Genomic DNA, 11344 nt, shown 5'->3' with positions numbered 1-11344 from the left:
TTTGCGGGCCCATATCAGTATCATCACCTTTAATGAGAATGAAATCAGTCTCACACTCACCTGATGGTCCTTCATCCTGTAGTTGCCTCTTGCCTTTGTCCTAAACCTGTTGCGCTGATGGCGGAAGCGAGACCCCTTCCACCCTGCGTGGAGATAATACCCGCTTAGCTGCTGTGAACAACCGTCTAGTGCCCTTCTAATAGGTGATAAACACCGGCATGTTAGTAGTTTGTGTCTCATGACCCTCATGCTGATAAGAAGGTCCACCTATCTCATGAAAAGCCTCTGAAGGTCCCTGAGGAGCTCTGAAAAACACACGAGAAATGAAGTCCTCCCAAGTGATGCCCTGCAAGCCAAGCTGATCGATGACCACAATTTTAATGAGAGAAAAATGATATATACTATTGAATTGCTACCGAGGAGTCTTGTGTTGTACTACGGTGGTCATCTTCTCAATATTTTTCCACATGAAGTAGGCGAGGTTCATCATCCTCACCCTGGTAGAATGCATCAGCAACCTGATATGATAAGCATATAAACGGGAAAACTGGCCCTCATAGTTGAAATACTTCATGATCAATTTCATCAAAGGAGCATAAGAATCTTTAAGGTATCAGAAAGGAAACACTCTGCTGAGTTGTCTCAAATAGCCGGTTTTGATGTATGGTTCATAATGCTGCCGGTCAATTTGCTGCCTCTTGTTCCATTGCTTTCCAATGTTAGGAATACTGGTTGCTAGTGAAATAGATTCCAGTGTTAATGTGAATGTGACACCAGCTAGAGTGGTTTGACTATCATGTAAATGAACCACAAACAAACGAGCCAACTCATGAGGAAACTGAATCCTAGCAACCATCTCACAAAATTCATAGCAGGATTGGTGTTGGAAACAAGTGATGGCAAGAGGGCAGGCCTGTAACTCAGTAAGAGTGGTTGGTTCCTCTCGAATATGCTTGCCACCTCTATGAGGCCTCCTGGGTGCATGTACCTCTGTAGGTGAGTCACTATGTGTCTCCTCTTCATAATAATATGAGGTTTCAGATGCCATTTCTGCTAGTGGTTGAGTTGTCTTCAAGCTACCTTGATGGGAAGTAAATGGTTGTGATGTTTTCTTACTATTGCCACCAAGGGAAAAGTGATATGAGGGAGTGTGGAGGGTGGAAACAATGAGGGATTTTGGGGCAGATGGGACAGGGTTTAGTTAAGGGAACAGGGAATTAGAGAGTAATTTGGGAGTTTTTGGTATAGGGCTAGGGTTTGGAAATTTGTATTTGTTGTCTTGGGAAATGGGAATCAGGGATATGGGATATGTGGATTTAGGGATATGTGAGTTTAGAGAGTAGGGAAATGAGCGAAAATGGATTGAGTGAGTAGAAAGGTGGACTTGGTGCCTAAATAGTCAATACAAACCCTAGGCAACAATTTCCTTTAAGAGATTTCAACGGATAGGGTTTGATTTCTTTTTAAACAATCACCATAAGACAACCACCATAAACTTTGTAGCAAAATCTCTCACTAGCCAAGAGGAGGACTGTACTTACTTATACATTGGAATATTTGGGTCATTTCAGAATTTTGGAGAAGTTGCTGAAGATTTTGGGCTTTCCGAATCTATGTGCCGCACATCAAACCCAATGCGCTGTGCCCTGTGTATGCGCCACGCCCATGTAAATTTGAACTGGAGATCACAGCCCTATGCACCGCACCTGTTACGTGCGCTGCGGCAATTTCTCAATGCGCCATGCCTCTATCTTGGGGTGATTTTTCACCAACTTTGTTTCACTTGCTCACCAACACGACTTTGCTTTGCCCAACTTTTTCTTTGAGTGCAAATAAGCTTTTCAAATTGGAGAAATGACTTATATACAAGGAACCTTTAAATTTTTGGTTTTCAAAACCCACTTTTACAATGTTTTGAAAATGACTTTATTTTAACTCTGTTTTGAGCTTTTTCACTTTATTAGAACTTGTGATGAACTGAATGACTTATGTTTTGTAGGGGGTTGGAGCTACTGAGGCTAGGAAAAGTGACCAGGGTTGCAGGGGTACAATAAAATCTAAAGATACCCTGTTTTTCCTCAAAATAGAGTTTTGAGGAAGAACACATATCGGAACACTTGATTATGAAATTTATTGATGTTAGAACCTCCTCATGTACCTGCTAGTTATTATTGGACTTTTTGAAATCCTTTTTGACAAAACCCTAATGAAACCTTAGAAAATACTTCCGCAATCTTTAAGACAAAAAAGGTGATTGTATACATTTTTTTGATGAATAAACATGAGACACCAGGTAAATGACATGAGGGAAACTATAGGGGAAGCCAATACCGTCAAATGATCCATGCGCCTAATGGAATGCAGCTGACTGGGTGGGACACCTAATATGCAATGCAATAAGAGGATTTGATCTCTGATGGAGGGATGAAGATACCGACAATAACATTGGTTCCAATGGGAATGGTAGCTCCTTGGAGGTGCCAGGAACTATAGATCTCTGGGAAGGCAAGCAGCGCCTTCATCCATTATGCTATGGAGTCAATAACTTCGACAAACTGAAACCAAACTCTTGATTCAATGACTCAATTTCAGGATTGAATGTGACTCAAAATTGACTCATTTTCAAGACTGAAATTGACTTAAAGACTCGACTCTATCAAAACAAACCAAAATTGAAATCAAACCTCAACTTTATAGCCTTCGCCTTCGGCCCCTATCTAAAGAATGAAAATAGTACACACTTGCAATGGAATTTAAACAAATCGGTATATACAATGATGAGTAGGACAACCGAAAATATTTCACAAATAATACTGTTTGAGGAGCCGACCGTTGACTGGCCTGCCAGGATAGTCTTCACCATTTAGCTCTTGCAAAAGGAAAGCATTCTGGCCTCGATGTGCAGCAATCTTGTATGATCCTTTCCAAAGATTTTCAAATTTTCCATGTTTACCTTTCTCCTCATTCCTTGCATCCCATTTCAGCACAATGTCTCCGATTTCAAAATTGTCTTCCTTTGCTTTTCAGTCATATAACCTCTTAATTCTTTCCTGTAGCTTGGAAGTGTTCTAAAATACCTCCTCTCTAGTTTGTTGTAAATGAATCATTTCATTGATCCTCTGTTGCAAACTATCATCTTCGCTACCAACTTCTTGCAAAAGTTTGACCACCAGGACTGCCAGAGAGGTCGGGAAGACTGTGTCCACACCGTACACAAGCTCAAAAGGAGACATGCCTATAGATTTCTTTTGACTTACCTTGTCTGCCCAAAGTGCATTGACCAACTTTTTGTGCCAACTTTTCTTGTTATTTTCCAGCAGCTTTTTGATAATGTTGACAAGGGATTTATTTGAGGATTCCGCCAATCCATTACCTTCAGGGTAATAGGCAGTCGAGTGCCCAAAAGTGATTTGATACTTATGACAAAAGTCAATGATTATTTTTGGTTTAAAGGCTACTGTATTGTCAGTTATTATCTTATTTGGACAACCAAAACGAGACAAAATGTTGTTTTCAAGAAAGGAGATAATTACCGAATCAGTAACCTGCCTTGTCAGAATCACCTCAATCCATTTGGTGAAATAATCCATCACTGTGAGGATCCACTTATGTTGCACTGAAGAAGAAGGATGGATCTCACCAATGAAATCCAAACCCCACTGCTAAAATGGAGCACTTACTTCAATGGGCTTGAGTGGTAAAGGCTGCAAGTTCCTCTTACCTTGAAAAATCTGACATTCGTGGCAGCTGGCCACTATTTTTTACACATCAGCAAAAAGAGTTGGCCAATAATACCCTGCTCCCAAGATTTTGTTGGTTGTTGTTTTCTAGAAGAGATGGCCTCCACAATCTCCCTTGTGAAAGTATTTCATCTCGTGTTTTGCCTCTTCTTCTACTAAACAATTCAGTAAGACACCACCGAGGTCTTTCCAATAGAGTGCGCCATTTATAATACAAAATTTTGTAGCTTTCAATTTTATTGTCCTGCTTTTGTTCTTAGCCAATCCAGGTGGTGATGACAGATTTTGGGGTACATAAACAATATCTGAATACCAAGGAGAAAGAAGGAAAATTTCTGATACCTGAGAGGGCAGTTTCTCCTCATCTTCCTCGGACATAGCAATAATTAGATTAATGTCCAAGGCATGCAAATTTGACTCAACCATTAGTTTAGCCAGCCCCTGTCCCTTAATGAGCTTTGTTCGTTTGATCTCCACGTCATACTCCAGCAAGGCAGCAATCCATTTGCCTCTTCTCCCTTCCGGATCTGTTTGCACTAAGACATCCTTAACAACAACATTAGGGAGATAAGCGAGGATGTGAGAATGAAAAATATAAACCGAAAATCTTTCAATGCTTTTACCAAAGCAAGGGCCTATTTTTCAATTATATTGTACTTCAATGCTGCATTCCTTATGGTTCTGCTGAAAATTGCAATTGGTTTCTCAACCTGGTTTCTTTTCCCTTTTTCTGCACATTAGAAGGATCATTCTTTGACGCTGCTACCTCCTTCCTTTTCTTAATTGGATTTACAGGCACATCTCTACTGCAGAGTGAATATTGTCACTGTTGAGCTGATAAATCATTCATGTATCCTCTCTGGTATTCATCGGACTCTTCCTCAAGAACTGTTTCATTTGCCAAAATGAAATTTTCATCCCTCTATTCCGCTGAATTCTCGGAGTACTCCTCATCTTCAGTGATGAAAATTGGCATATCATCGGGTGTAAAGAAATTATTCTCTTCTCCAATTACATTCTCCTCCTCATCTAATTCTGAACCATGTATAGAATTCTGCTACAAGGGTGTCTTCACTTGCTGCTGTGCTACTTGATCTTGTGCTCACTGCTCTCCTTGTTTAATCCTAAATTGTGGCTGTTGTTGGCCACGGAAGTTAGGATTTCTGTCTTGTGGTTCAGATTTATCAGTTGTCAATCTGTCAAACATCTTCTCCATCTTCCGAAGCACTTGATATGAAGTGGAAACCTCTTCCTTTATTGTTACCTCCTTTTCAACCTTTGCTCTAGCTGCCTTGGCAAGGAGATTAGCTTCACCGCTGACTAAAATTTTCTGCATGTCTTCCAAAGTGGTCAGATCTCTCTCTCTTAATTGATAGGCCATATCAGTATCAAAACCGTTCGGAAACATAATCAAGGCTAGCCCCATAGGTGGCTTTATATGATCAGGAATTTCATTGTAAATTGAATTGAATCTAATACAGTAATCTTGAATGGAATCACCAACATTTCGCTTGATGTTTTCTTATTCGGAAAGGATTTGAAGAGGATTTTTCTTCACTTCCCAGCGATCTAAGAATTGTCTCTGCATATTAGCCAATGTAGTGATACTTGCAGCCGGCAAAGCTCTGAACCATTTCTTCACTTCACCACCAAAGGTTTGTACAAACAGTCTCATGGTCACATTTTCTACATCAATCTCATGGAGGTCAAAGAAATCTGTCATCCTGTCCACATGTTGCTGAGCTCTAACACTGTGAGGGGTGCCGTAAAACAATGGAATTTTGCTTTGATAATCAGTGGGCATATCATCCAAATTTTGAGGCAGCACAAGAGGTGCAAAACGAGCAGCCATTTCTCTTGGTGGATTTGCAATCGGTCTTGGGGATGTTGGGGGAGTGGGTCCAGCTGATGTATGGCGGGTATGAGGAGGTGTGTGTGGAGGTGAAGCAATCTTGGAGGTTTGTGGAGTAGAAGGAGTGGATGGAGGTGACACTACTATAGATTTTTTATCAGAGATAGTAGGCTACATAGGGATGGTGGGAATGAAAGGCGGTCGAGTGGAAATTTTTGAGCTAGATGCAATTGCAGATGACCCAAGGGTTGTAGAAGCAGTCTCTAAAAAATCAACAATATTAGAAGCCACAATTGAAGTCTGGAGCTGATTGAAGATATAATCGTCAATGGATTTATTAGCCCTTTCAGTTTCAAGATTTCTAATAAACTCGGGAATTAAGGCAGTTGAAGCAACAACACTTTCAGATTTGGTTTCAAACAAAGACAACTCGAACTGCTCATCAAACTTAAGATCCTCGAGATACTCAAAGCTAACAGGACATAAATGAGATTTGAACACAAGAATCACAAAACTTCCTTGGCGAAGGATTCTCCGAATAAGATTGGGATTTTCGTACACAGGAGGGGGATCAGGATCCAGATTTGCTCTGGTACATCTTTTGGAAGCTAGTGTGCTATTATTTCGAAGAAATCAAATGGACATTAACAACTTGTTTAGCCTATCAAACCCTAAACTTGTCATCCAAAATCTTAGAATTATGAGATGTACTAGGGTGATTTGTAAGTTATTCCATTTATAAGACTAGACTAGAGATTGACTGATGTAGCATTTATCTAGTTGTGCTAATGCAAAGTGAAAGGCTACCTGGCTAATCTTCAGACTTCGTCTGTAGTTTATAAAGAAAAGAACACTAACAAACAAATAAACTTATCTTCCCCAGTATGGTTGCCACTATGTTAGTGCCTAGATTTACCTCAAGCTGAGAAAGGTAGGATCCAAGACCAACATCAACCATGCTTAACCCAGTAGCTAGCCCTACCGGGTCGGTAGAGGGCTCTCTTAGGGTCAATCTCAGAAAATTATGATCGATGAGGTCTTGAGATGACTAATAGAAATACTGATCTTAGGCTAGGTATATGTGTGAAAAAAATTGATTGAATGAAATGATGTTTTTGTTGGCTTAGATGGAAAGGTAGATTTTGGGTGCCGGTAATGAGGCTCAGTCTTGCAGAGATCTCAATGGGGCAAGGTAGGAAAATTATTTTGGCACTTAAAATTAAATGATATGGAAGGATTAGACAGGTTAGGAGTTGAAGAGGGCAAGAAAGCTCATGGATGCTCTCCAAACAGCTGAAAACATCAAAGACTAAAGCAAACCTGACAAACTCATGAGAAATGAAGTCCTCCCAAGTGATGCCCTGCAAGCCAAGTTGATGAATGACCACAATTTTAATGAGAGCAAAATGATATATACTGTTGAACTGCTACTGAGGAGTCTTGTGCTGTACTAGGGTGGTCATCTTCTTAATATTTCGGCACATGAAGTAGGGGAGCTTCATCATCCTCACCCTAGTAAAATGCATCAGCAACCTGATATGATAAGCATATAAATAGGAAAACTGTCCCTCACAGCTGAAATACTTCATGATCAATTTCATCAAAGGAGCACAAAAATCTTTGAGGTACAGGAAAGGAAGCACTCTATTGAGTTGTCTCAAATAGCCAGGTTTGATGTATGGTTCATAATGCTACCTCTTGTTCCATTGCTTTCCAATGTTAGGAATATCGGTTGCTAGTGAAATAGATTCTGTTGTTAATGTGAATGTGACACGAGCTAGAGTGGCTTGACTATCACATAAATGAACCACAAACAAATGAGCCAACTCATGATCAAACTGAATCCTAGAAACCTTCTCAAAAAATTCATAGCAGGACTGGTGTTGGAAACAAATGATGGCAAGAGGGTAGGCCTGTAACTCAGTAAGAGTGGCTGGTTCCTCTCAAATATGCTTTCCACCTCTATGAGGCCTCCTGGGTGCATGTACCTCTGTAGGTGAGTCATTTTGTGTCTCCTCTTCATAATTGAATATGAGGGATCAAATGCCATTTCTGCTAGTGGATGAACTGTCTTGAAGCTGCCTTGATGAGAAGTAAATGATTGTAATGTTTTTTGACCTTTTCCACCAAGGGAAAATTGATATGAGGGATTGTGGAGGGTGGAAACTGTTGGCATTATGATTCAAGTGTTGTCCTTGATGGCAACTCACTCAGAGGATGGTACAGGTGCTCAGAGGTTGGTACAGGTGATGGCAACTTAATCAGAAGACAGATCTCAGTACAGCATACCAAGAAAGCTCATACACGCCGTTTCGTTAAGCCCAAGTCGCGTGTACACGCAAGTTCGATTCATAAAAAGCGCGTGTATGTGGAAAGGTTCCTTTGGTCCATGGTGGTTAGTCCTTGGAAGTTGTGCCTATGATTTCGGACCATTGTGTCTCGACGGGCGTGTCGATCCCTAGTTTTGAAGTTGATGGTATTGTGTTACTATGGTTTTGGCTCTTGGTATTGAGTTAGGCCTAAGACTATATAAGGAGAAGAAGATCATTAGGCAAGATCATCTTTCGACAAGGCTTGAATATCTAAGAGAGAAAGAGATCTGATATGCAGGTTCTGGGTTGCTTGATCTAAGCCAAGGAGAGATCACATCGGTTGATGGAAGACTAGATCTAAGGATAGATCGGGATCTAATGGTTTGAAATGCACTATCATGATATGGTTGATTATGCGTATTTCTAGATCTGCATATTGTCGCAATGTTACGTTTTGGATCTAACTAATGTCTGGTACAGCTGCAAATTGAGAAAGTTTATTTTTAGATCTGTACGCAGGTTGGCTTCGGTAAAAGAGCGTGTATACGCGGGTTTTGCTCATTGAAGTAGCGTATATCTTTTGAAGCTTGATTTTGGGTTTACAGTGGGGTCTGACTGTTATTGCAGAGTTCTGTAGTCTGCTCTGTGTTCTGGTAACTGGTGATTGACAGGGTTCAGTGGTTCAGTGATTCAAAGTTTGGTTGTTTTATGCTTCAATGATCTGTTGTGGAAATTGAATGATTTATGGTCTTCAGATTGTAATGTTGTGCTTCAGGAATATCCAAGTCTGAAAATGTATGAAAAGTGATATCTGAAAGAAGGAAGATTGTAGGTCAGCACCTACGTACTAGTATCTTGGCTAGTACAAGAGCAAAGGGGGTTGGAGCTCCCTTCCAAGGAAGTTTGGAGAACGAGAGAAGGTTGAAGCCTTCTGCAGGTTGTAGCCTGCGTACTGGTATAAGGCTGCACCAGTACAAAAGATTGTAAACTGAAGTTTCATATTAAAGAAAGATAGAGACAACTTGCAGCAGGTGGTTTTCACCCACATTGGGTTTCCACCTTATATCTTGGTGTTCATGTGTGTGGCTTTTTATCTGTTCTGTTTTACTGCACATGTTTACTGTTAATGTGATGAATAATGTCCTGATGCACTTAATTGAAGAATAAGCTAACTAAATTGTGAGTTTTCTTCCTATACGCTGTTTTACTTCGTCACAGTAGCGTGTACACGCTGGTTCACTTAACTGAAGTAGCGTATATGTTTCTGAGCATTTAAAAAGTTTGATTAATCAGATAATACTGATTCACCCCCCCTCTCAGTATTATTTCCAACAGAAACAATGAGTGATTTAGGGACAGATGGGATAGGGTTTAGTTAAGGGAACATGGAATTAGAGAGTAATTGGGGAGTTTTTGGTATAGGACTAGGGTTTGGGAATTTGTATTTGGGGTTTTGGGAAATGGGAATCAGGGATATGGGATATGTGGATTTAGGGATATGTGAGTTTAGAGAATAGAGAAATGAGCGAAAATGGAGTGAGTGAGTAGAAAGGTGGACTTGGTGGCTAAATAGTCAATACAAACCCTAGGCGGCAATTTCCTTTGAGAGATTTCAAGGGATAGGGTTTGATTTCTTTTTAAACAATCACCATAAGAAAACCACCATAAACTTTGTAGCAAAATCTTTCACTAGCCAAGAGGAGGACTGCACTTACTTATACACTAGAATGTTTGGGTGATTTCGGTGTTTTGGAGAAGTTGGTGGAGATTTTGGGCTTACCGGCTCTATGCTCCATGCATCAAACCCAACACGTCGCGCCTATGTAAATTTGAACTGGAGATCGCGGCCCTATGTGCCACGCCTGTTATGTGCACCGCACTAGTTTCCCAATGCGCCGTGCCTCCATCTTAGGGCGATTTTTCACCAACTTTGTTTCACTTGCTCACCAACATGACTTTGCTTTGCCCAACTTTGTCTTTGAGTGCAAATAAGCTTTTCAAATTGGAGAAGCGACTTATATACAAGGAACCTTTAAATTTTTGGTTTGCAAAACCCACTTTTACAATGTTTTGAAAATTACTTTAGTTTATCTCTGTTTTGAGCTTTTTCACTTTATTAGAACTTGTGATGAACTGAATGACTTATGTTTTGTTTGTTTTTCAGGGGGTTGGAGCTACTGAGGCTAGGAAAAGTGACCAGGGTTGCAGGGATACAATAAAATCTATAGATACCTTGTTTTTCCTCAAAACAGAGTTTTGAGGAAGAACACATCTCAGAAGACTTGATTATGAAATTTATTGATGCTAAAACCTCCTCATGTGCCTGCTGGTTATTATTGGACTTTTTGAAATCCTTTTTGACGAAACCATAGACCTAAATGACAATGAAACCCTAGAAAAGACTTCCGCAATCTTTAAGACAAAAAAGGTGATTGTATACAATTTTTGATGAATAAACATGAGCCAGCATGTAAATGACATGAGGGAAACTGTAGGAGAAGCCACTACACTCAGATGATCCATGTGCCTAATGGAATGCAGCTGATTGGGTGGGACACCTAATATGCAATGCAACAAGAGGGTTTGATCTCTAACGAAGCGATGAAGATACCGACACTAACACTGACTAATACTGATGGGATGATTTCTCATAGATTCTCTTAGATGTCAGTCAATCCACACTAGTAGTCAAAGAAGTGCTCTAAGTCTCAAAGAATCACCTAATAAAGTGTTGTTTCAGGACAAAGAATTTGAAAAAAAAAACATATAGAGTGGATATGTAAAAATATTATACTAAACATTTATCTACATAGTGGACATATTATCGGAATCCCACGATATTGATCATGCTCATAGTTAGGTGATTAGACACTACTTTATTTACATAATGGATGGTTTTTCGTCTAAAGCCCAGGAAAAACACTTTTTAGTACAATGATCATATTCGTATCATGTTAGTGTCTGAGAATCTTTGTCTGGTGTAAATGCCATGGGTGTCCCGTGCTTTTTTAAATATTCTTCTAACTATCATGGGTTTTCCATGTACTATTTGGTGCTTTATTTTTGTGAGAATCAACTATTCATGATGTTGGGCCATGTGATTTGACAACATTTTGTCATCAAAAAATTTGTTCATATTTTCCACTGTTTACATGGTTGATGGAAACAATCCATGCATTCATTAAATGCTTTCCTGAAGTCTTTTTGGAAATAGATGGGGTCCATGGTTGTTTCTTTGATGCCAAACTAGGTCCACCATTATTTTAGCCAATCTGGTTGATGGATAAGTTGGGTAATCATCAAGGTTCCAAACTTTATGAGGGTGTAATAGGTATAGTTTTTCTTATCTCTACATAGTAGATTTGACCATAGTTTCTTATATCCAGGAAAGTTATAGAATGAGTCAGGGAATATGAAAGTAGGGTCATGGTGCGACCACA

This window comes from Pinus tabuliformis, chromosome 6 (assembly GCF_031772625.1).
Source record: "Pinus tabuliformis cultivar Carrire ecotype Pingquan chromosome 6, CPIR1, whole genome shotgun sequence".
In the NCBI taxonomy this organism is placed as follows: Eukaryota; Viridiplantae; Streptophyta; class Pinopsida; order Pinales; family Pinaceae; genus Pinus; species Pinus tabuliformis.
The sequence above is the reverse complement of the archived record's forward strand: the minus strand, read 5'-3'. Positions refer to the sequence as shown.